We start from the raw sequence: 24,964 nt of genomic DNA, 5'->3' as shown, positions 1-24,964 counted from the left end.
CATGATGCCTCTCTTTCCCCATGTTGATTTCATTTTACACCCTACTCCATTTACTTCATGCTTTTCCTTCCTAGTTCACTCCATATTCTACTTTTTCCCCAGTGCACCCGACACCATTTTCGACTCCTTCTTTTTCTCTTCACAACAGATCCAGACTAAGACCGTGGCACAGTGTGTGGAGTACTACTACTCCTGGAAAAAGGAGCATAAACTTGCCAGCACTCTGGCTCAGGTGAGGGGCAAGAAAATCGAGACGTGCCAGGAAGGTCGAGAAACTGGCAGAAGGGGAGAAAAGCTGCTGGCGAGCCATGCCAGACGCCCCTTTGCCAGGATCACATCGTCCCATGCGCTGGGAAAGGCACAGCAGATGCTGCCCGGGGCTTCCTTGTGCTGCTGCCCTGAAGTATGCAATTCTGGAGCCTAACTTTGACCCAAGGAAGCAGCAGCGCCACCAAAATGGGCTTTGACTCTCTACAGATGGGCTTCTCAAGGGCTGGCACCCTCGCTGACTCCAATCAGACCCTTAATTCCCCACTGCTTGCTGACATCAGCAATCCAGGCTGCCTTTGTGGATATGCTGCAGATTTTCAGGGAGTTTTTCTAGCATCGCAGCATACTCCCCAAGAAGGAGCTGCCGGTGCCGTGGCTCCCCTAAAACTTTCCTTACCGGCAAAGAGCAATTTGCTTCACATCATGTGAGAGAGAGAGAGAGAGAGAGAGACAGGGAGGGAGATTATTTTGGGACTAGAAAATGGCTAACCATGTGTCTACCCTAATTGGACTGAATTTAAATGCCATTGCCTAGACATTTGTGGAGGAAAAGCAGAGAGAAATAGATGTTAGGCAGAAAGGTAGAAATAAGAAATGTAGAGCTCTAAATAGGCAGGTATTTATCCCACCCCTTTGGCCTGTAGAAAAGAGGAGTATTTTCCTCCAAGCTCTGGGTTGGCAGCCCGCCGCAGCCCATTGGCAAAGGCAGCCGTTTTCTCAGCTCTTGAGGGTCTGGAAGGATTTGCTTAGGCCGATAGATTTTTGTGCTGGATGCTCTGATTTCCAGCTTTGTGAGAGGAAGGAAGCATTGATAAGGACTCTTTGATTTCCAGAGTGTGGGCAAAGCAAAGAGGAGGAAAAGCCCTCCCAGAAAGGAGAACGGGGAGACAGGGAAGAGAAGCCGCAAGAGGGCTCGCAGCGCCGAGTGTCCCTGCTGCCAAGCGCGCCAGCCGCCCCGCTCGGCGGGAGGCCCCTTTCCCTGCGGGCAGTGCAAACGGTGCGTAAGTTCCTCCTCTTTCTGCTCAAAGCTGCGCCTTTGGACTAAAACGGGCTGACCCTTTTCAAAGGCACCGCAGGGGAAGCTGGGGGCACTTGCAGCATCGCCCCCGGCAGCCGTGGTCAAGCTTAACACCCACCTCAAACCCAAAGAGCTTAGGTAAAACCCAGCCTTCACAATGAAACCTTGCCGTGCCCCAACAAGACACAGTTCATACAAGTAGGAATAGATCCATCAAAGCTTGGTTTGATGCTGCTGATCAAATTCAAAAGAGGATGCAGCAAAAGGAGGAAGACATTTCAAGGCATTGAAAGTAGAACCATCAGACTCATGGTGCTGATCAATTCACAAATGTGCCACTGCCCGAAAAGACAGAAATTCCTACTCAAACGGAGATCTCGGCACTTGGTTTCATGGTGTGTACTAAAGTGAGCAATGGATGGTTTGTTTCCTATCTTGCAGGGTGTTTGAAACCGTGAAGGAAAGGAACAACCACAGGAGAAGACATCGGCCTCGGAAGGCAGCAGAGCCTCTCGCCAAGAAGAAAAGACCAAATTAGACAACCCTGCAGGTTGTCCAGGGCTAGCAAGAGTTAGGTATCAATAGGACTAGATAGGAATAGGACTGTTTTTTAAGCTTTTAGGGTAGTTTAATCTTCTACTTAGTTAGTTGACATGATAGGAATCTCCTCAATTTAGTCGTTAAGATCCATTAGTATTATTCAAGATTCAATAGTTTTATTAGATTTATCAATAAATTTCAAAGGTTGGGTGTTGTCTATGCTCTGCCTTTTGTCATTTTGCCTTTGTTGAGAGCCAATGGGTCTTTATCATTAAACCAAAGTTTGTTCCATTTTGTCTTTTTGTCTGTATGAAAACACTCCGGCAATGTTTGTTCCATTTGCCTGGTGTTGCAAAGACGGCACTTGCCCTGAGAGAAGAATCTGGGCAGGCGCCACCTCCCCAGGCCCAGCCCCTTGCTCAGCTGGCAGGACTTACTGAGGTGTGTCTCCTTTACTGCCAGTGAAATAAGGCTGGGGCTTCAGCCTTTGATTCCTCAACATCTCAGCTGGGAGTGGAAAGGGAGGCTTTGTTTAATTCACGGAATTGGATCTAGATGAGTGGTCTGGTCTCACCATATTTTCTGGCATAAAAGCAGCGGCTTTAGTCCTTTTTGGAGCCCAGCAACATAACTTTGTTTCATTTTGGGGGACTGATGGAGCTGACCACCTTGGAGGACGTTTCTAAGCCCTCCGATTCTATCCAATTCCTATCCGCATGCGCCACAAAGGCATGGCTAGTTCAGTTTCAGTTTCTCTCGAAAGGACCAGTGTCCCGCTCTGGGCCTCCAGCAATCTCCTTAGCTAAAGCAGAGCGGGTGTGATCATTATCCTCTGACTTCTCACAGCTCGGGCACTTGCGCCAAAGAAGAATCAAAGGCACTCTTTCTTCGAGGCCAGCAAATGGCCCTGCCTAGCAAGGCTTTGGTGGCAGGGGCTGTGGAGGGTGGAGAGGGGGCGAGGGAGGGGGCAATTGCCAGGCTGCTTCTGGGAAGCCGAGGGAAGCTTGCCCTTGTCTGATGGAGGCGGTGCAGGTGGGCTTTGGATGCTACAAAGTATCTGCCTTGCAGTGGGACTTGTTCCAGCTGCCCCCTCAGTTTGCTGGCCAGTGGCTAACGTGCAGGCTGGGAAGGAAGCAAGATTGGGACTGAAGCAAGATTTGCTTTTCCTTAACGACAGGCAGGAAAGCAGCAAAGCTGCCTGGGTTTTGTCATATCTGGGATCTAGGCATTAAAACCAATGTGAAGGCCAGCAGTGTGGAAAGGGAATTCTGTTAGTGTTGCTTTCTTAGAGGAATGGCAGAGTCTTTTGGGGACAAACACCGAGCTTCTCCAAGGGAGCTGGAAGAGGGCTATAGAAATTCTGCATGAATGTTTGCTAGAGAAATGCCCGTGTGCTGTCCCTGTGTGTGTGTGTGTGTCCCCATCAGTTGCCCTGAAAAACATCCTGTTTCTCCAAGTTTCAAGGGAGGAGTGATGAGGTGAGAGACCAGCTCAGAGGCCCAAAGGAGGGAAAACATGCAGTGACATTATTGGGCAGCAAAAGGAGAATTGAGAAAGGGGGCAGGATGAATGGCTCCACTTTGAGAGGAAGCTCTGGAGTTGGCTCTGCGCTGGACAACTTGCAAATTCCAGCTCCTCTCAGAGCTGGAGGAGAGCCAGTGGGAGGAGCCCTTCTGGTTCTCCAGGGCAGGAGATGAGGTCTGGGCCCTTGCACAGAGGCAGGCTCCTGTGCACGTTCAGCTGGAGGCACCTTGCAGAGAAGCACCGGGAAGACCCAGGGCTGTCCCTGCACTGCTTTTGCCCGTCTCATCAGACGACTGAGGAGAAAAGGCCCCATGGGAAGCTTCTCAGAGCAAACTTGCAGCAGAAGAAGTACAAGGGCCAGAGGCGGCCCATGCCTCTTTCTGTCCCATGGCTCCCCTGGGGTTCTAGATGGAATGTTGGGCTGTGCCCATAGCAACTGTCGTTGTCTCCTGCTCCTGCGGCCCTTGCTGGAACGCTGGTGGAGCAGCGCTGGAGCAGCAGCTGCAGGATCAGCTCCTGGGCTGTCCCTGACCAGCCGCCTTCTGCACTCAGCGCCAGACCCGGCCTCTGCACCGACGTCCTGGTCTCCTCGTCTGCCTCCGGGCATCCCCAGAGCACTTGGGAACCGTCCAAGGTAAGAAAATCCCCGTTTGCCCTCAAAGCACTAGCACAGGGGCAGGAGGCTCCAGCTGCCTCTCCCACCAAGCACGACACACAGGCTGCGTGCTCACTTTCCCCAGACGAGCTTCCACGTGAAAGCAGGCTGCAGCTTCTGAAGGAATCATGTTGCCTCCAGGGGAAACACAGACCTTTCCATAGAGGACCTAGAGAGGTGTCCCAGTGCAGTTGCAGATCCTCGTCCACGGATGACCTGATTAAAAGTTCTTGGCACCCATTTCAGTCCTCAAACTATCTTGTGCTGACCCCAAAACAAATTGTTTGTGGCTGAGCACTTCAGGGCTTCAGTGTCAACAAATCCCCTTATGCCCTGACTCTGCTCACACCCGCTCCAAAGCTTCAAACACCAGAATGATGGCACTTCTCCTCTGGCATCCCTGTCGTTCAGGGCATAGAAGCATTTGACTGGGCTTCTCCTCAAACACAGGCTTTCAACTTCAAAAACCATCTGGGATCAGCAATTCTTATATACTTACGTAGTTCCATGGCTTATAGATCCATGCTATTTTAATATCTTTATAGATTCTTTTTCCAGTGCACGTAGGGCTGGTTCTACCTCATGCTCAGGGGCGGCCGTCAAATGCCATCTCCTCAAGAGCACAATCACAGTAGCACAGAATTTCCTGGCTTGGAAGGGATTCTCAAAGATCACTGAGCCCAAGTCCAGGGCCTGCCCAGGGCAGCCTCAACAATCACAGCCTGTGCCCAAGAGCAGTGTCCAAACACTTTTGGAGCTCAGTCAGGCTTGGTGCTGTGCCCCCTTCCCTGGGGAGGCTGTTGCAGTGCCCAAGCAGCCTCTGGCTGAAGAACCTTTTCCTTCTATCCAACCTAAGCCTGCACTGGCACATCTCCCCTGCCATTGTCTGGGCTCTTCTCAGTGGCCCCGGGAGTGAAGAGAGTAGTGCATGGCCTTGTGCTTGCCCTCCTGAGGAAGCTGCTGACTGCTAGAGGGTCCTGCCTAGGACATTCCATGTCAAAAAGGCGGCAAAGAGAAAGGAGCTGGGACACAGGAGCTCGGGCTTTGCAATGATGAGGATGAGAAGGAAGGATTTTTAACTGGAGCATTGCTTTGATCTCTTTCAGGTGGAAAGGAGAGGCACAATGAAAAGGAAAGCAAGAGCCCAGATTCAGCCGTGAGTTTTGGCATAGGGTTAAAGGACAGCAAACTGGAGGAATGGCGAGGAGGAGAACTGCTCTTTCAGAGTCAGGGTGGCATTGGTTCAAGCCTGTGGGTGCACAGGAAGGCTCTCTTGACCACTTGCCTTTCTCACCTCCACCTCCTTCTTCCTTTAGACACATCAATGTTGGCAGCGACTTTCAGGCTGAGCTGCCAGAGCTGCAGAGCAGAGCACCAAGTGAGGATGAAGAGCCTGCAACCCTGGTCTGGAAGCCCTGGGGGGAGGATGACTCTGACATGGAAAAACCTGACAGAGGTAGCTTTGCTTCAAGCTTTTCTTCCACCCCTGAGCTACTTGGGTCTTTAAAAGGCTCCTTTTGCGTAAAAAGGCAGCCTTTTGCAGGCTCTCCTTGTCTCGCCCATCTTCCCATGTAGAAGTGTTAGAGGCAAGGAGCAAGAGCAAGCACCTTGCTCTCCAAATTGGTCAGGGCCGTCTGCCACTGGAAGAGCGGAGATTGGCCCCCACTTCTTCTTACAGAAGCTGCTTTGGAGGGAGAGCCAGCACTGCGTGGGCCCTTGGTTCAGCTGGCCCTGGCTTTGCTCTCCTTTTCATACTCTCCAAGCTGCTGTCTTTAGCTCCCGGCCTTTCCTTCTGCCTTGCATGGCAGTCTTTGCCCTTGCTGGCCTCAAGGCTGACTTTCGGTGGGTTTTTTGTTGTGCTTGCAGTAAGAGAACTGTTGGACATGGCCAGCTCCCGTGGCATTCCCGGGGCAGCAGCTAACCTGGAGCGCGCCCTGCACTGCCTGCACCGGGCACGCGGCAGCGTTCCGGTAAGAAGCGGCTGTTTGGGCGCAGAGAAGAGGGCACAGGGAATGCAGAGGGCCCGGGCACTGGGACAGCCTTTCCTGGCTGCTCTTTGAAGAAGGGTCTTAACAGGGAGCAGAGCACTTGCTGCCTGCTGTGTCTCCTCCAGCTGCGTCAGGGCTGAGCCCAAAGGGCTCCAGCAGGGAGAATCTCCCTCCTGGAGGCGGCGGCGGCGGCGGAAGGTCCTGCTGCCTTGTAAATGGCCTGGAGAGCTGGCTTCTCTAAGACATTTGGAGGGGAAATTCCCAGAAGCCTCAGTCAGCTGAGGCCATTCTGGCTGCAGGAGCAGCAAAATCCTTAGGTTGGTGAGCAAAAGGCCACTCTCGGGGACCAGGATCAAAGGGTTGGGCAGCAAAAACCAGGGACTTGGAGCAAATGACAGTGTTTCACCCACATGGGATACAGTCGCTTGAATGTCTGGAGAGGCAAAGTAGCTGCAAGGCAGCACCTGTGATTTTTTGGCTCATTTTTAATGTGGTGGGGCGGCTAAAGCCTCTTCCCTCTTGATCTTGCAGGAGGCTCTGGAGATGCTGCTCTCAGAGGGGCCTGCAACACCTCAAGGCCACCCCATGGCTGATTATCATTACGCAGGTAAGCAAAGCAGAGCTTCTTGCGTCCCTGACAGATGCTGCCGTCCCCTTCATTGTTGTGGCAAGGGTTTCTGCTTAAAGCAATTGTGCTTAACACCAGCACAAGGTCTTGTCTCCTCTGCGGGTGGGGAAGCACCAGCATCTAGTCCTTCAGCTTTACTTCTTTTCCAATCCTTCTCCCCGGGCAATGCCTGCTCTTGTCTTCATGACCTTCTGAGGGAGCAGACACGTACACACACGTGAATGACGGCCTGCCACCATTTTCTTTCGGCAGCCAGTGGGATCTACTTGGTGTGGATCAAGGGATGCGTTTACTACCCGCTGCTTTTTCTTGCCAGGCTCTGATAGATGGACACCTGAGGAGAAGGAGTCCTTCCAAAAGGCTTTCCACACCTACGGCAAGGATTTTCATCTCATCCAGAAGCAGGTAAAGCCACGGGACATTCTTTACCCGAGCAGATCGTCAGGAGGAAAGCTTGGTTATTTCTGGGAACAAGCACTGGGCTTCAGTCTCTCTCTTCTCAAGTACCAAGTATCTTCAAGAAGTAACAAAAGGGGACATCAAAAGCCTGTGTCAAAAGGATGATCCTGCCTCTCCAGCCCTTTTCTCCAAGCTCTTTTGGAAGATGAAGCTTTCTTCTGTCAGACTTGTCGCACAGGTCTGCTGCTGCTTCCACAAGACGGTGTGCTGGCATAACTGGAGGGAAGCGGGGAAAGAAGAACTGTGCTAGATGGATTTGTTGTTGATCTGTGCATTGCGTGTATTACCACCTAGCAGAATACACGGTTTAAGACATTGCATGATGCCTCTCTTTCCCCATGTTGATTTCATTTTACACCCTACTCCATTTACTTCATGCTTTTCCTTCCTAGTTCACTCCATATTCTACTTTTTCCCCAGTGCACCCGACACCATTTTCGACTCCTTCTTTTTCTCTTCACAACAGATCCAGACTAAGACCGTGGCACAGTGTGTGGAGTACTACTACTCCTGGAAAAAGGAGCATAAACTTGCCAGCACTCTGGCTCAGGTGAGGGGCAAGAAAATCGAGACGTGCCAGGAAGGTCGAGAAACTGGCAGAAGGGGAGAAAAGCTGCTGGCGAGCCATGCCAGACGCCCCTTTGCCAGGATCACATCGTCCCATGCGCTGGGAAAGGCACAGCAGATGCTGCCCGGGGCTTCCTTGTGCTGCTGCCCTGAAGTATGCAATTCTGGAGCCTAACTTTGACCCAAGGAAGCAGCAGCGCCACCAAAATGGGCTTTGACTCTCTACAGATGGGCTTCTCAAGGGCTGGCACCCTCGCTGACTCCAATCAGACCCTTAATTCCCCACTGCTTGCTGACATCAGCAATCCAGGCTGCCTTTGTGGATATGCTGCAGATTTTCAGGGAGTTTTTCTAGCATCGCAGCATACTCCCCAAGAAGGAGCTGCCGGTGCCGTGGCTCCCCTAAAACTTTCCTTACCGGCAAAGAGCAATTTGCTTCACATCATGTGAGAGAGAGAGAGAGAGAGAGACAGGGAGGGAGATTATTTTGGGACTAGAAAATGGCTAACCATGTGTCTACCCTAATTGGACTGAATTTAAATGCCATTGCCTAGACATTTGTGGAGGAAAAGCAGAGAGAAATAGATGTTAGGCAGAAAGGTAGAAATAAGAAATGTAGAGCTCTAAATAGGCAGGTATTTATCCCACCCCTTTGGCCTGTAGAAAAGAGGAGTATTTTCCTCCAAGCTCTGGGTTGGCAGCCCGCCGCAGCCCATTGGCAAAGGCAGCCGTTTTCTCAGCTCTTGAGGGTCTGGAAGGATTTGCTTAGGCCGATAGATTTTTGTGCTGGATGCTCTGATTTCCAGCTTTGTGAGAGGAAGGAAGCATTGATAAGGACTCTTTGATTTCCAGAGTGTGGGCAAAGCAAAGAGGAGGAAAAGCCCTCCCAGAAAGGAGAACGGGGAGACAGGGAAGAGAAGCCGCAAGAGGGCTCGCAGCGCCGAGTGTCCCTGCTGCCAAGCGCGCCAGCCGCCCCGCTCGGCGGGAGGCCCCTTTCCCTGCGGGCAGTGCAAACGGTGCGTAAGTTCCTCCTCTTTCTGCTCAAAGCTGCGCCTTTGGACTAAAACGGGCTGACCCTTTTCAAAGGCACCGCAGGGGAAGCTGGGGGCACTTGCAGCATCGCCCCCGGCAGCCGTGGTCAAGCTTAACACCCACCTCAAACCCAAAGAGCTTAGGTAAAACCCAGCCTTCACAATGAAACCTTGCCGTGCCCCAACAAGACACAGTTCATACAAGTAGGAATAGATCCATCAAAGCTTGGTTTGATGCTGCTGATCAAATTCAAAAGAGGATGCAGCAAAAGGAGGAAGACATTTCAAGGCATTGAAAGTAGAACCATCAGACTCATGGTGCTGATCAATTCACAAATGTGCCACTGCCCGAAAAGACAGAAATTCCTACTCAAACGGAGATCTCGGCACTTGGTTTCATGGTGTGTACTAAAGTGAGCAATGGATGGTTTGTTTCCTATCTTGCAGGGTGTTTGAAACCGTGAAGGAAAGGAACAACCACAGGAGAAGACATCGGCCTCGGAAGGCAGCAGAGCCTCTCGCCAAGAAGAAAAGACCAAATTAGACAACCCTGCAGGTTGTCCAGGGCTAGCAAGAGTTAGGTATCAATAGGACTAGATAGGAATAGGACTGTTTTTTAAGCTTTTAGGGTAGTTTAATCTTCTACTTAGTTAGTTGACATGATAGGAATCTCCTCAATTTAGTCGTTAAGATCCATTAGTATTATTCAAGATTCAATAGTTTTATTAGATTTATCAATAAATTTCAAAGGTTGGGTGTTGTCTATGCTCTGCCTTTTGTCATTTTGCCTTTGTTGAGAGCCAATGGGTCTTTATCATTAAACCAAAGTTTGTTCCATTTTGTCTTTTTGTCTGTATGAAAACACTCCGGCAATGTTTGTTCCATTTGCCTGGTGTTGCAAAGACGGCACTTGCCCTGAGAGAAGAATCTGGGCAGGCGCCACCTCCCCCGGCCCAGCCCCTTGCTCAGCTGGCAGGACTTACTGAGGTGTGTCTCCTTTACTGCCAGTGAAATAAGGCTGGGGCTTCAGCCTTTGATTCCTCAACATCTCAGCTGGGAGTGGAAAGGGAGGCTTTGTTTAATTCACGGAATTGGATCTAGATGAGTGGTCTGGTCTCACCATATTTTCTGGCATAAAAGCAGCGGCTTTAGTCCTTTTTGGAGCCCAGCAACATAACTTTGTTTCATTTTGGGGGACTGATGGAGCTGACCACCTTGGAGGACGTTTCTAAGCCCTCCGATTCTATCCAATTCCTATCCGCATGCGCCACAAAGGCATGGCTAGTTCAGTTTCAGTTTCTCTCGAAAGGACCAGTGTCCCGCTCTGGGCCTCCAGCAATCTCCTTAGCTAAAGCAGAGCGGGTGTGATCATTATCCTCTGACTTCTCACAGCTCGGGCACTTGCGCCAAAGAAGAATCAAAGGCACTCTTTCTTCGAGGCCAGCAAATGGCCCTGCCTAGCAAGGCTTTGGTGGCAGGGGCTGTGGAGGGTGGAGAGGGGGCGAGGGAGGGGGCAATTGCCAGGCTGCTTCTGGGAAGCCGAGGGAAGCTTGCCCTTGTCTGATGGAGGCGGTGCAGGTGGGCTTTGGATGCTACAAAGTATCTGCCTTGCAGTGGGACTTGTTCCAGCTGCCCCCTCAGTTTGCTGGCCAGTGGCTAACGTGCAGGCTGGGAAGGAAGCAAGATTGGGACTGAAGCAAGATTTGCTTTTCCTTAACGACAGGCAGGAAAGCAGCAAAGCTGCCTGGGTTTTGTCATATCTGGGATCTAGGCATTAAAACCAATGTGAAGGCCAGCAGTGTGGAAAGGGAATTCTGTTAGTGTTGCTTTCTTAGAGGAATGGCAGAGTCTTTTGGGGACAAACACCGAGCTTCTCCAAGGGAGCTGGAAGAGGGCTATAGAAATTCTGCATGAATGTTTGCTAGAGAAATGCCCGTGTGCTGTCCCTGTGTGTGTGTGTGTGTCCCCATCAGTTGCCCTGAAAAACATCCTGTTTCTCCAAGTTTCAAGGGAGGAGTGATGAGGTGAGAGACCAGCTCAGAGGCCCAAAGGAGGGAAAACATGCAGTGACATTATTGGGCAGCAAAAGGAGAATTGAGAAAGGGGGCAGGATGAATGGCTCCACTTTGAGAGGAAGCTCTGGAGTTGGCTCTGCGCTGGACAACTTGCAAATTCCAGCTCCTCTCAGAGCTGGAGGAGAGCCAGTGGGAGGAGCCCTTCTGGTTCTCCAGGGCAGGAGATGAGGTCTGGGCCCTTGCACAGAGGCAGGCTCCTGTGCACGTTCAGCTGGAGGCACCTTGCAGAGAAGCACCGGGAAGACCCAGGGCTGTCCCTGCACTGCTTTTGCCCGTCTCATCAGACGACTGAGGAGAAAAGGCCCCATGGGAAGCTTCTCAGAGCAAACTTGCAGCAGAAGAAGTACAAGGGCCAGAGGCGGCCCATGCCTCTTTCTGTCCCATGGCTCCCCTGGGGTTCTAGATGGAATGTTGGGCTGTGCCCATAGCAACTGTCGTTGTCTCCTGCTCCTGCGGCCCTTGCTGGAACGCTGGTGGAGCAGCGCTGGAGCAGCAGCTGCAGGATCAGCTCCTGGGCTGTCCCTGACCAGCCGCCTTCTGCACTCAGCGCCAGACCCGGCCTCTGCACCGACGTCCTGGTCTCCTCGTCTGCCTCCGGGCATCCCCAGAGCACTTGGGAACCGTCCAAGGTAAGAAAATCCCCGTTTGCCCTCAAAGCACTAGCACAGGGGCAGGAGGCTCCAGCTGCCTCTCCCACCAAGCACGACACACAGGCTGCGTGCTCACTTTCCCCAGACGAGCTTCCACGTGAAAGCAGGCTGCAGCTTCTGAAGGAATCATGTTGCCTCCAGGGGAAACACAGACCTTTCCATAGAGGACCTAGAGAGGTGTCCCAGTGCAGTTGCAGATCCTCGTCCACGGATGACCTGATTAAAAGTTCTTGGCACCCATTTCAGTCCTCAAACTATCTTGTGCTGACCCCAAAACAAATTGTTTGTGGCTGAGCACTTCAGGGCTTCAGTGTCAACAAATCCCCTTATGCCCTGACTCTGCTCACACCCGCTCCAAAGCTTCAAACACCAGAATGATGGCACTTCTCCTCTGGCATCCCTGTCCTTCAGGGCATAGAAGCATTTGACTGGGCTTCTCCTCAAACACAGGCTTTCAACTTCAAAAACCATCTGGGATCAGCAATTCTTATATACTGACGTAGTTCCATGGCTTATAGATCCATGCTATTTTAATATCTTTATAGATTCTTTTTCCAGTGCACGTAGGGCTGGTTCTACCTCATGCTCAGGGGCGGCCGTCAAATGCCATCTCCTCAAGAGCACAATCACAGTAGCACAGAATTTCCTGGCTTGGAAGGGATTCTCAAAGATCACTGAGCCCAAGTCCAGGGCCTGCCCAGGGCAGCCTCAACAATCACAGCCTGTGCCCAAGAGCAGTGTCCAAACACTTTTGGAGCTCAGTCAGGCTTGGTGCTGTGCCCCCTTCCCTGGGGAGGCTGTTGCAGTGCCCAAGCAGCCTCTGGCTGAAGAACCTTTTCCTTCTATCCAACCTAAGCCTGCACTGGCACATCTCCCCTGCCATTGTCTGGCTCTTCTCAGTGGCCCCGGGAGTGAAGAGAGTAGTGCATGGCCTTGTGCTTGCCCTCCTGAGGAAGCTGCTGACTGCTAGAGGGTCCTGCCTAGGACATTCCATGTCAAAAAGGCGGCAAAGAGAAAGGAGCTGGGACACAGGAGCTCGGGCTTTGCAATGATGAGGATGAGAAGGAAGGATTTTTAACTGGAGCATTGCTTTGATCTCTTTCAGGTGGAAAGGAGAGGCACAATGAAAAGGAAAGCAAGAGCCCAGATTCAGCCGTGAGTTTTGGCATAGGGTTAAAGGACAGCAAACTGGAGGAATGGCGAGGAGGAGAACTGCTCTTTCAGAGTCAGGGTGGCATTGGTTCAAGCCTGTGGGTGCACAGGAAGGCTCTCTTGACCACTTGCCTTTCTCACCTCCACCTCCTTCTTCCTTTAGACACATCAATGTTGGCAGCGACTTTCAGGCTGAGCTGCCAGAGCTGCAGAGCAGAGCACCAAGTGAGGATGAAGAGCCTGCAACCCTGGTCTGGAAGCCCTGGGGGGAGGATGACTCTGACATGGAAAAACCTGACAGAGGTAGCTTTGCTTCAAGCTTTTCTTCCACCCCTGAGCTACTTGGGTCTTTAAAAGGCTCCTTTTGCGTAAAAAGGCAGCCTTTTGCAGGCTCTGCTTCTCTCCTTGTCTCGCCCATCTTCCCATGTAGAAGTGTTAGAGGCAAGGAGCAAGAGCAAGCACCTTGCTCTCCAAATTGGTCAGGGCCGTCTGCCACTGGAAGAGCGGAGATTGGCCCCCACTTCTTCTTACAGAAGCTGCTTTGGAGGGAGAGCCAGCACTGCGTGGGCCCTTGGTTCAGCTGGCCCTGGCTTTGCTCTCCTTTTCATACTCTCCAAGCTGCTGTCTTTAGCTCCCGGCCTTTCCTTCTGCCTTGCATGGCAGTCTTTGCCCTTGCTGGCCTCAAGGCTGACTTTCGGTGGGTTTTTTGTTGTGCTTGCAGTAAGAGAACTGTTGGACATGGCCAGCTCCCGTGGCATTCCCGGGGCAGCAGCTAACCTGGAGCGCGCCCTGCACTGCCTGCACCGGGCACGCGGCAGCGTTCCGGTAAGAAGCGGCTGTTTGGGCGCAGAGAAGAGGGCACAGGGAATGCAGAGGGCCCGGGCACTGGGACAGCCTTTCCTGGCTGCTCTTTGAAGAAGGGTCTTAACAGGGAGCAGAGCACTTGCTGCCTGCTGTGTCTCCTCCAGCTGCGTCAGGGCTGAGCCCAAAGGGCTCCAGCAGGGAGAATCTCCCTCCTGGAGGCGGCGGCGGCGGCGGAAGGTCCTGCTGCCTTGTAAATGGCCTGGAGAGCTGGCTTCTCTAAGACATTTGGAGGGGAAATTCCCAGAAGCCTCAGTCAGCTGAGGCCATTCTGGCTGCAGGAGCAGCAAAATCCTTAGGTTGGTGAGCAAAAGGCCACTCTCGGGGACCAGGATCAAAGGGTTGGGCAGCAAAAACCAGGGACTTGGAGCAAATGACAGTGTTTCACCCACATGGGATACAGTCGCTTGAATGTCTGGAGAGGCAAAGTAGCTGCAAGGCAGCACCTGTGATTTTTTGGCTCATTTTTAATGTGGTGGGGCGGCTAAAGCCTCTTCCCTCTTGATCTTGCAGGAGGCTCTGGAGATGCTGCTCTCAGAGGGGCCTGCAACACCTCAAGGCCACCCCATGGCTGATTATCATTACGCAGGTAAGCAAAGCAGAGCTTCTTGCGTCCCTGACAGATGCTGCCGTCCCCTTCATTGTTGTGGCAAGGGTTTCTGCTTAAAGCAATTGTGCTTAACACCAGCACAAGGTCTTGTCTCCTCTGCGGGTGGGGAAGCACCAGCATCTAGTCCTTCAGCTTTACTTCTTTTCCAATCCTTCTCCCCGGGCAATGCCTGCTCTTGTCTTCATGACCTTCTGAGGGAGCAGACACGTACACACACGTGAATGACGGCCTGCCACCATTTTCTTTCGGCAGCCAGTGGGATCTACTTGGTGTGGATCAAGGGATGCGTTTACTACCCGCTGCTTTTTCTTGCCAGGCTCTGATAGATGGACACCTGAGGAGAAGGAGTCCTTCCAAAAGGCTTTCCACACCTACGGCAAGGATTTTCATCTCATCCAGAAGCAGGTAAAGCCACGGGACATTCTTTACCCGAGCAGATCGTCAGGAGGAAAGCTTGGTTATTTCTGGGAACAAGCACTGGGCTTCAGTCTCTCTCTTCTCAAGTACCAAGTATCTTCAAGAAGTAACAAAAGGGGACATCAAAAGCCTGTGTCAAAAGGATGATCCTGCCTCTCCAGCCCTTTTCTCCAAGCTCTTTTGGAAGATGAAGCTTTCTTCTGTCAGACTTGTCGCACAGGTCTGCTGCTGCTTCCACAAGACGGTGTGCTGGCATAACTGGAGGGAAGCGGGGAAAGAAGAACTGTGCTAGATGGATTTGTTGTTGATCTGTGCATTGCGTGTATTACCACCTAGCAGAATACACGGTTTAAGACATTGCATGATGCCTCTCTTTCCCCATGTTGATTTCATTTTACACCCTACTCCATTTACTTCATGCTTTTCCTTCCTAGTTCACTCCATATTCTACTTTTTCCCCAGTGCACCCGACACCATTTTCGACTCCTTCTTTTTCTCTTCACAACAGATCCAGACTAAGACCGTGGCACAGTGTGTGGAGTACTACTACTCCTGGAAAAAGGAGCATAAACTTGCCAGCACTCTGGCTCAGGTGAGGGGCAAGAAAATCGAGACGTGCCAGGAAGGTCGAGAAACTGGCAGAAGGGGAGAAAAGCTGCTGGCGAGCCATGCCAGACGCCCCTTTGCCAGGATCACATCGTCCCATGCGCTGGGAAAGGCACAGCAGATGCTGCCCGGGGCTTCCTTGTGCTGCTGCCCTGAAGTATGCAATTCTGGAGCCTAACTTTGACCCAAGGAAGCAGCAGCGCCACCAAAATGGGCTTTGACTCTCTACAGATGGGCTTCTCAAGGGCTGGCACCCTCGCTGACTCCAATCAGACCCTTAATTCCCCACTGCTTGCTGACATCAGCAATCCAGGCTGCCTTTGTGGATATGCTGCAGATTTTCAGGGAGTTTTTCTAGCATCGCAGCATACTCCCCAAGAAGGAGCTGCCGGTGCCGTGGCTCCCCTAAAACTTTCCTTACCGGCAAAGAGCAATTTGCTTCACATCATGTGAGAGAGAGAGAGAGAGAGAGACAGGGAGGGAGATTATTTTGGGGACTAGAAAATGGCTAACCATGTGTCTACCCTAATTGGACTGAATTTAAATGCCATTGCCTAGACATTTGTGGAGGAAAAGCAGAGAGAAATAGATGTTAGGCAGAAAGGTAGAAATAAGAAATGTAGAGCTCTAAATAGGCAGGTATTTATCCCACCCCTTTGGCCTGTAGAAAAGAGGAGTATTTTCCTCCAAGCTCTGGGTTGGCAGCCCGCCGCAGCCCATTGGCAAAGGCAGCCGTTTTCTCAGCTCTTGAGGGTCTGGAAGGATTTGCTTAGGCCGATAGATTTTTGTGCTGGATGCTCTGATTTCCAGCTTTGTGAGAGGAAGGAAGCATTGATAAGGACTCTTTGATTTCCAGAGTGTGGGCAAAGCAAAGAGGAGGAAAAGCCCTCCCAGAAAGGAGAACGGGGAGACAGGGAAGAGAAGCCGCAAGAGGGCTCGCAGCGCCGAGTGTCCCTGCTGCCAAGCGCGCCAGCCGCCCCGCTCGGCGGGAGGCCCCTTTCCCTGCGGGCAGTGCAAACGGTGCGTAAGTTCCTCCTCTTTCTGCTCAAAGCTGCGCCTTTGGACTAAAACAGGCTGACCCTTTTCAAAGGCACCGCAGGGGAAGCTGGGGGCACTTGCAGCATCGCCCCCGGCAGCCGTGGTCAAGCTTAACACCCACCTCAAACCCAAAGAGCTTAGGTAAAACCCAGCCTTCACAATGAAACCTTGCCGTGCCCCAACAAGACACAGTTCATACAAGTAGGAATAGATCCATCAAAGCTTGGTTTGATGCTGCTGATCAAATTCAAAAGAGGATGCAGCAAAAGGAGGAAGACATTTCAAGGCATTGAAAGTAGAACCATCAGACTCATGGTGCTGATCAATTCACAAATGTGCCACTGCCCGAAAAGACAGAAATTCCTACTCAAACGGAGATCTCGGCACTTGGTTTCATGGTGTGTACTAAAGTGAGCAATGGATGGTTTGTTTCCTATCTTGCAGGGTGTTTGAAACCGTGAAGGAAAGGAACAACCACAGGAGAAGACATCGGCCTCGGAAGGCAGCAGAGCCTCTCGCCAAGAAGAAAAGACCAAATTAGACAACCCTGCAGGTTGTCCAGGGCTAGCAAGAGTTAGGTATCAATAGGACTAGATAGGAATAGGACTGTTTTTTAAGCTTTTAGGGTAGTTTAATCTTCTACTTAGTTAGTTGACATGATAGGAATCTCCTCAATTTAGTCGTTAAGATCCATTAGTATTATTCAAGATTCAATAGTTTTATTAGATTTATCAATAAATTTCAAAGGTTGGGTGTTGTCTATGCTCTGCCTTTTGTCATTTTGCCTTTGTTGAGAGCCAATGGGTCTTTATCATTAAACCAAAGTTTGTTCCATTTTGTCTTTTTGTCTGTATGAAAACACTCTGGCAATGTTTGTTCCATTTGCCTGGTGTTGCAAAGACGGCACTTGCCCTGAGAGAAGAATCTGGGCAGGCGCCACCTCCCCCGGCCCAGCCCCTTGCTCAGCTGGCAGGACTTACTGAGGTGTGTCTCCTTTACTGCCAGTGAAATAAGGCTGGGGCTTCAGCCTTTGATTCCTCAACATCTCAGCTGGGAGTGGAAAGGGAGGCTTTGTTTAATTCACGGAATTGGATCTAGATGAGTGGTCTGGTCTCACCATATTTTCTGGCATAAAAGCAGCGGCTTTAGTCCTTTTTGGAGCCCAGCAACATAACTTTGTTTCATTTTGGGGGACTGATGGAGCTGACCACCTTGGAGGACGTTTCTAAGCCCTCCGATTCTATCCAATTCCTATCCGCATGCGCCACAAAGGCATGGCTAGTTCAGTTTCAGTTTCTCTCGAAAGGACCAGTGTCCCGCTCTGGGCCTCCAGCAATCTCCTTAGCTAAAGCAGAGCGGGTGTGATCATTATCCTCTGACTTCTCACAGCTCGGGCACTTGCGCCAAAGAAGAATCAAAGGCACTCTTTCTTCGAGGCCAGCAAATGGCCCTGCCTAGCAAGGCTTTGGTGGCAGGGGCTGTGGAGGGTGGAGAGGGGGCGAGGGAGGGGGCAATTGCCAGGCTGCTTCTGGGAAGCCGAGGGAAGCTTGCCCTTGTCTGATGGAGGCGGTGCAGGTGGGCTTTGGATGCTACAAAGTATCTGCCTTGCAGTGGGACTTGTTCCAGCTGCCCCCTCAGTTTGCTGGCCAGTGGCTAACGTGCAGGCTGGGAAGGAAGCAAGATTGGGACTGAAGCAAGATTTGCTTTTCCTTAACGACAGGCAGGAAAGCAGCAAAGCTGCCTGGGTTTTGTCATATCTGGGATCTAGGCATTAAAACCAATGTGAAGGCCAGCAGTGTGGAAAGGGAATTCTGTTAGTGTTGCTTTCTTAGAGGAATGGCAGAGTCTTTTGGGGACAAACACCGAGCTTCTCCAAGGGAGCTGGAAGAGGGCTATAGAAATTCTGCATGAATGTTTGCTAGAGAAATGCCCGTGTGCTGTCCCTGTGTGTGTGTGTGTGTCCCCATCAGTTGCCCTGAAAAACATCCTGTTTCTCCAAGTTTCAAGGGAGGAGTGATGAGGTGAGAGACCAGCTCAGAGGCCCAAAGGAGGGAAAACATGCAGTGACATTATTGGGCAGCAAAAGGAGAATTGAGAAAGGGGGCAGGATGAATGGCTCCACTTTGAGAGGAAGCTCTGGAGTTGGCTCTGCGCTGGACAACTTGCAAATTCCAGCTCCTCTCAGAGCTGGAGGAGAGCCAGTGGGAGGAGCCCTTCTGGTTCTCCAGGGCAGGAGATGAGGTCTGGGCCCTTGCACAGAGGCAGGCTCCTGTGCACGTTCAGCTGGAGGCACCTTGCAGAGAAGCACCGGGAAGACCCAGGGCTGTCCCTGCACTGCTTTTGCCCGTCTCATCAGACGACTGAGGAGAAAAGGCCCCATGGGAAGCTTCTCAGAGCAAACTTGCAGCAGAAGAAGTACAAGGGCCAGAGGCGGCCCATGCCTCTTTCTGTCCCATGGCTCCCCTGGGGTTCTAGATGGAATGTTGGGCTGTGCCCATAGCAACTGTCGTTGTCTCCTGCTCCTGCGGCCCTTGCTGGAACGCTGGTGGAGCAGCGCTGGAGCAGCAGCTGCAGGATCAGCTCCTGGGCTGTCCCTGACCAGCCGCCTTCTGCACTCAGCGCCAGACCCGGCCTCTGCACCGACGTCCTGGTCTCCTCGTCTGCCTCCGGGCATCCCCAGAGCACTTGGGAACCGTCCAAGGTAAGAAAATCCCCGTTTGCCCTCAAAGCACTAGCACAGGGGCAGGAGGCTCCAGCTGCCTCTCCCACCAAGCACGACACACAGGCTGCGTGCTCACTTTCCCCAGACGAGCTTCCACGTGAAAGCAGGCTGCAGCTTCTGAAGGAATCATGTTGCCTCCAGGGGAAACACAGACCTTTCCATAGAGGACCTAGAGAGGTGTCCCAGTGCAGTTGCAGATCCTCGTCCACGGATGACCTGATTAAAAGTTCTTGGCACCCATTTCAGTCCTCAAACTATCTTGTGCTGACCCCAAAACAAATTGTTTGTGGCTGAGCACTTCAGGGCTTCAGTGTCAACAAATCCCCTTATGCCCTGACTCTGCTCACACCCGCTCCAAAGCTTCAAACACCAGAATGATGGCACTTCTCCTCTGGCATCCCTGTCGTTCAGGGCATAGAAGCATTTGACTGGGCTTCTCCTCAAACACAGGCTTTCAACTTCAAAAACCATCTGGGATCAGCAATTCTTATATACTGACGTAGTTCCATGGCTTATAGATCCATGCTATTTTAATATCTTTATAGATTCTTTTTCCAGTGCACGTAGGGCTGGTTCTACCTCATGCTCAGGGGCGGCCGTCAAATGCCATCTCCTCAAGAGCACAATCACAGTAGCACAGAATTTCCTGGCTTGGAAGGGATTCTCAAAGATCACTGAGCCCAAGTCCAGGGCCTGCCCAGGGCAGCCTCAACAATCACAGCCTGTGCCCAAGAGCAGTGTCCAAACACTTTTGGAGCTCAGTCAGGCTTGGTGCTGTGCCCCCTTCCCTGGGGAGGCTGTTGCAGTGCCCAAGCAGCCTCTGGCTGAAGAACCTTTTCCTTCTATCCAACCTAAGCCTGCACTGGCACATCTCCCCTGCCATTGTCTGGCTCTTCTCAGTGGCCCCGGGAGTGAAGAGAGTAGTGCATGGCCTTGTGCTTGCCCTCCTGAGGAAGCTGCTGACTGCTAGAGGGTCCTGCCTAGGACATTCCATGTCAAAAAGGCGGCAAAGAGAAAGGAGCTGGGACACAGGAGCTCGGGCTTTGCAATGATGAGGATGAGAAGGAAGGATTTTTAACTGGAGCATTGCTTTGATCTCTTTCAGGTGGAAAGGAGAGGCACAATGAAAAGGAAAGCAAGAGCCCAGATTCAGCCGTGAGTTTTGGCATAGGGTTAAAGGACAGCAAACTGGAGGAATGGCGAGGAGGAGAACTGCTCTTTCAGAGTCAGGGTGGCATTGGTTCAAGCCTGTGGGTGCACAGGAAGGCTCTCTTGACCACTTGCCTTTCTCACCTCCACCTCCTTCTTCCTTTAGACACATCAATGTTGGCAGCGACTTTCAGGCTGAGCTGCCAGAGCTGCAGAGCAGAGCACCAAGTGAGGATGAAGAGCCTGCAACCCTGGTCTGGAAGCCCTGGGGGGAGGATGACTCTGACATGGAAAAACCTGACAGAGGTAGCTTTGCTTCAAGCTTTTCTTCCACCCCTGAGCTACTTGGGTCTTTAAAAGGCTCCTTTTGCGTAAAAAGGCAGCCTTTTGCAGGCTCTGCTTCTCTCCTTGTCTCGCCCATCTTCCCATGTAGAAGTGTTAGAGGCAAGGAGCAAGAGCAAGCACCTTGCTCTCCAAATTGGTCAGGGCCGTCTGCCACTGGAAGAGCGGAGATTGGCCCCCACTTCTTCTTACAGAAGCTGCTTTGGAGGGAGAGCCAGCACTGCGTGGGCCCTTGGTTCAGCTGGCCCTGGCTTTGCTCTCCTTTTCATACTCTCCAAGCTGCTGTCTTTAGCTCCCGGCCTTTCCTTCTGCCTTGCATGGCAGTCTTTGCCCTTGCTGGCCTCAAGGCTGACTTTCGGTGGGTTTTTTGTTGTGCTTGCAGTAAGAGAACTGTTGGACATGGCCAGCTCCCGTGGCATTCCCGGGGCAGCAGCTAACCTGGAGCGCGCCCTGCACTGCCTGCACCGGGCACGCGGCAGCGTTCCGGTAAGAAGCGGCTGTTTGGGCGCAGAGAAGAGGGCACAGGGAATGCAGAGGGCCCGGGCACTGGGACAGCCTTTCCTGGCTGCTCTTTGAAGAAGGGTCTTAACAGGGAGCAGAGCACTTGCTGCCTGCTGTGTCTCCTCCAGCTGCGTCAGGGCTGAGCCCAAAGGGCTCCAGCAGGGAGAATCTCCCTCCTGGAGGCGGCGGCGGCGGCGGAAGGTCCTGCTGCCTTGTAAATGGCCTGGAGAGCTGGCTTCTCTAAGACATTTGGAGGGGAAATTCCCAGAAGCCTCAGTCAGCTGAGGCCATTCTGGCTGCAGGAGCAGCAAAATCCTTAGGTTGGTGAGCAAAAGGCCACTCTCGGGGACCAGGATCAAAGGGTTGGGCAGCAAAAACCAGGGACTTGGAGCAAATGACAGTGTTTCACCCACATGGGATACAGTCGCTTGAATGTCTGGAGAGGCAAAGTAGCTGCAAGGCAGCACCTGTGATTTTTTGGCTCATTTTTAATGTGGTGGGGCGGCTAAAGCCTCTTCCCTCTTGATCTTGCAGGAGGCTCTGGAGATGCTGCTCTCAGAGGGGCCTGCAACACCTCAAGGCCACCCCATGGCTGATTATCATTACGCAGGTAAGCAAAGCAGAGCTTCTTGCGTCCCTGACAGATGCTGCCGTCCCCTTCATTGTTGTGGCAAGGGTTTCTGCTTAAAGCAATTGTGCTTAACACCAGCACAAGGTCTTGTCTCCTCTGCGGGTGGGGAAGCACCAGCATCTAGTCCTTCAGCTTTACTTCTTTTCCAATCCTTCTCCCCGGGCAATGCCTGCTCTTGTCTTCATGACCTTCTGAGGGAGCAGACACGTACACACACGTGAATGACGGCCTGCCACCATTTTCTTTCGGCAGCCAGTGGGATCTACTTGGTGTGGATCAAGGGATGCGTTTACTACCCGCTGCTTTTTCTTGCCAGGCTCTGATAGATGGACACCTGAGGAGAAGGAGTCCTTCCAAAAGGCTTTCCACACCTACGGCAAGGATTTTCATCTCATCCAGAAGCAGGTAAAGCCACGGGACATTCTTTACCCGAGCAGATCGTCAGGAGGAAAGCTTGGTTATTTCTGGGAACAAGCACTGGGCTTCAGTCTCTCTCTTCTCAAGTACCAAGTATCTTCAAGAAGTAACAAAAGGGGACATCAAAAGCCTGTGTCAAAAGGATGATCCTGCCTCTCCAGCCCTTTTCTCCAAGCTCTTTTGGAAGATGAAGCTTTCTTCTGTCAGACTTGTCGCACAGGTCTGCTGCTGCTTCCACAAGACGGTGTGCTGGCATAACTGGAGGGAAGCGGGGAAAGAAGAACTGTGCTAGATGGATTTGTTGTTGATCTGTGCATTGCGTGTATTACCACCTAGCAGAATACACGGTTTAAGACATTGCATGATGCCTCTCTTTCCCCATGTTGATTTCATTTTACACCCTACTCCATTTACTTCATGCTTTTCCTTCCTAGTTCACTCCATATTCTACTTTTTCCCCAGTGCACCCGACACCATTTTCGACTCCTTCTTTTTCTCTTCACAACAGATCCAGACTAAGACCGTGGCACAGTGTGTGGAGTACTACTACTCCTGGAAAAAGGAGCATAAACTTGCCAGCACTCTGGCTCAGGTGAGGGGCAAGAAAATCGAGACGTGCCAGGAAGGTCGAGAAACTGGCAGAAGGGGAGAAAAGCTGCTGGCGAGCCATGCCAGACGCCCCTTTGCCAGGATCACATCGTCCCATGCGCTGGGAAAGGCACAGCAGATGCTGCCCGGGGCTTCCTTGTGCTGCTGCCCTGAAGTATGCAATTCTGGAGCCTAACTTTGACCCAAGGAAGCAGCAGCGCCACCAAAATGGGCTTTGACTCTCTACAGATGGGCTTCTCAAGGGCTGGCACCCTCGCTGACTCCAATCAGACCCTTAATTCCCCACTGCTTGCTGACATCAGCAATCCAGGCTGCCTTTGTGGATATGCTGCAGATTTTCAGGGAGTTTTTCTAGCATCGCAGCATACTCCCCAAGAAGGAGCTGCCGGTGCCGTGGCTCCCCTAAAACTTTCCTTACCGGCAAAGAGCAATTTGCTTCACATCATGTGAGAGAGAGAGAGAGAGAGAGACAGGGAGGGAGATTATTTTGGGGACTAGAAAATGGCTAACCATGTGTCTACCCTAATTGGACTGAATTTAAATGCCATTGCCTAGACATTTGTGGAGGAAAAGCAGAGAGAAATAGATGTTAGGCAGAAAGGTAGAAATAAGAAATGTAGAGCTCTAAATAGGCAGGTATTTATCCCACCCCTTTGGCCTGTAGAAAAGAGGAGTATTTTCCTCCAAGCTCTGGGTTGGCAGCCCGCCGCAGCCCATTGGCAAAGGCAGCCGTTTTCTCAGCTCTTGAGGGTCTGGAAGGATTTGCTTAGGCCGATAGATTTTTGTGCTGGATGCTCTGATTTCCAGCTTTGTGAGAGGAAGGAAGCATTGATAAGGACTCTTTGATTTCCAGAGTGTGGGCAAAGCAAAGAGGAGGAAAAGCCCTCCCAGAAAGGAGAACGGGGAGACAGGGAAGAGAAGCCGCAAGAGGGCTCGCAGCGCCGAGTGTCCCTGCTGCCAAGCGCGCCAGCCGCCCCGCTCGGCGGGAGGCCCCTTTCCCTGCGGGCAGTGCAAACGGTGCGTAAGTTCCTCCTCTTTCTGCTCAAAGCTGCGCCTTTGGACTAAAACAGGCTGACCCTTTTCAAAGGCACCGCAGGGGAAGCTGGGGGCACTTGCAGCATCGCCCCCGGCAGCCGTGGTCAAGCTTAACACCCACCTCAAACCCAAAGAGCTTAGGTAAAACCCAGCCTTCACAATGAAACCTTGCCGTGCCCCAACAAGACACAGTTCATACAAGTAGGAATAGATCCATCAAAGCTTGGTTTGATGCTGCTGATCAAATTCAAAAGAGGATGCAGCAAAAGGAGGAAGACATTTCAAGGCATTGAAAGTAGAACCATCAGACTCATGGTGCTGATCAATTCACAAATGTGCCACTGCCCGAAAAGACAGAAATTCCTACTCAAACGGAGATCTCGGCACTTGGTTTCATGGTGTGTACTAAAGTGAGCAATGGATGGTTTGTTTCCTATCTTGCAGGGTGTTTGAAACCGTGAAGGAAAGGAACAACCACAGGAGAAGACATCGGCCTCGGAAGGCAGCAGAGCCTCTCGCCAAGAAGAAAAGACCAAATTAGACAACCCTGCAGGTTGTCCAGGGCTAGCAAGAGTTAGGTATCAATAGGACTAGATAGGAATAGGACTGTTTTTTAAGCTTTTAGGGTAGTTTAATCTTCTACTTAGTTAGTTGACATGATAGGAATCTCCTCAATTTAGTCGTTAAGATCCATTAGTATTATTCAAGATTCAATAGTTTTATTAGATTTATCAATAAATTTCAAAGGTTGGGTGTTGTCTATGCTCTGCCTTTTGTCATTTTGCCTTTGTTGAGAGCCAATGGGTCTTTATCATTAAACCAAAGTTTGTTCCATTTTGTCTTTTTGTCTGTATGAAAACACTCCGGCAATGTTTGTTCCATTTGCCTGGTGTTGCAAAGACGGCACTTGCCCTGAGAGAAGAATCTGGGCAGGCGCCACCTCCCCCGGGCCCAGCCCCTTGCTCAGCTGGCAGGACTTACTGAGGTGTGTCTCCTTTACTGCCAGTGAAATAAGGCTGGGGCTTCAGCCTTTGATTCCTCAACATCTCAGCTGGGAGTGGAAAGGGAGGCTTTGTTTAATTCACGGAATTGGATCTAGATGAGTGGTCTGGTCTCACCATATTTTCTGGCATAAAAGCAGCGGCTTTAGTCCTTTTTGGAGCCCAGCAACATAACTTTGTTTCATTTTGGGGGACTGATGGAGCTGACCACCTTGGAGGACGTTTCTAAGCCCTCCGATTCTATCCAATTCCTATCCGCATGCACCACAAAGGCATGGCTAGTTCAGTTTCAGTTTCTCTCGAAAGGACCAGTGTCCCGCTCTGGGCCTCCAGCAATCTCCTTAGCTAAAGCAGAGCGGGTGTGATCATTATCCTCTGACTTCTCACAGCTCGGGCACTTGCGCCAAAGAAGAATCAAAGGCACTCTTTCTTCGAGGCCAGCAAATGGCCCTGCCTAGCAAGGCTTTG

At 51.6% G+C, this 24,964-nt stretch overlaps 1 protein-coding gene across 1 annotated transcript in view; it reads right to left on the bottom strand.

Annotated features, from left to right (window-relative positions):
- LOC129047086 (serine/threonine-protein kinase PAK 3-like) overlaps nt 1-24,964 on the bottom strand; it is a 224,922-nt gene that overhangs the window by 188,212 nt on the left and 11,746 nt on the right. The window lies entirely within an intron of this gene.

The sequence above is a fragment of the Molothrus ater genome, unplaced genomic scaffold (genome assembly GCF_012460135.2).
Source record: "Molothrus ater isolate BHLD 08-10-18 breed brown headed cowbird unplaced genomic scaffold, BPBGC_Mater_1.1 matUn_MA500, whole genome shotgun sequence".
NCBI lineage: Eukaryota > Metazoa > Chordata > Aves > Passeriformes > Icteridae > Molothrus > Molothrus ater.
Note: the sequence above shows the minus strand (reverse complement) of the source record. Positions and strands in the feature narration are given on the sequence as shown.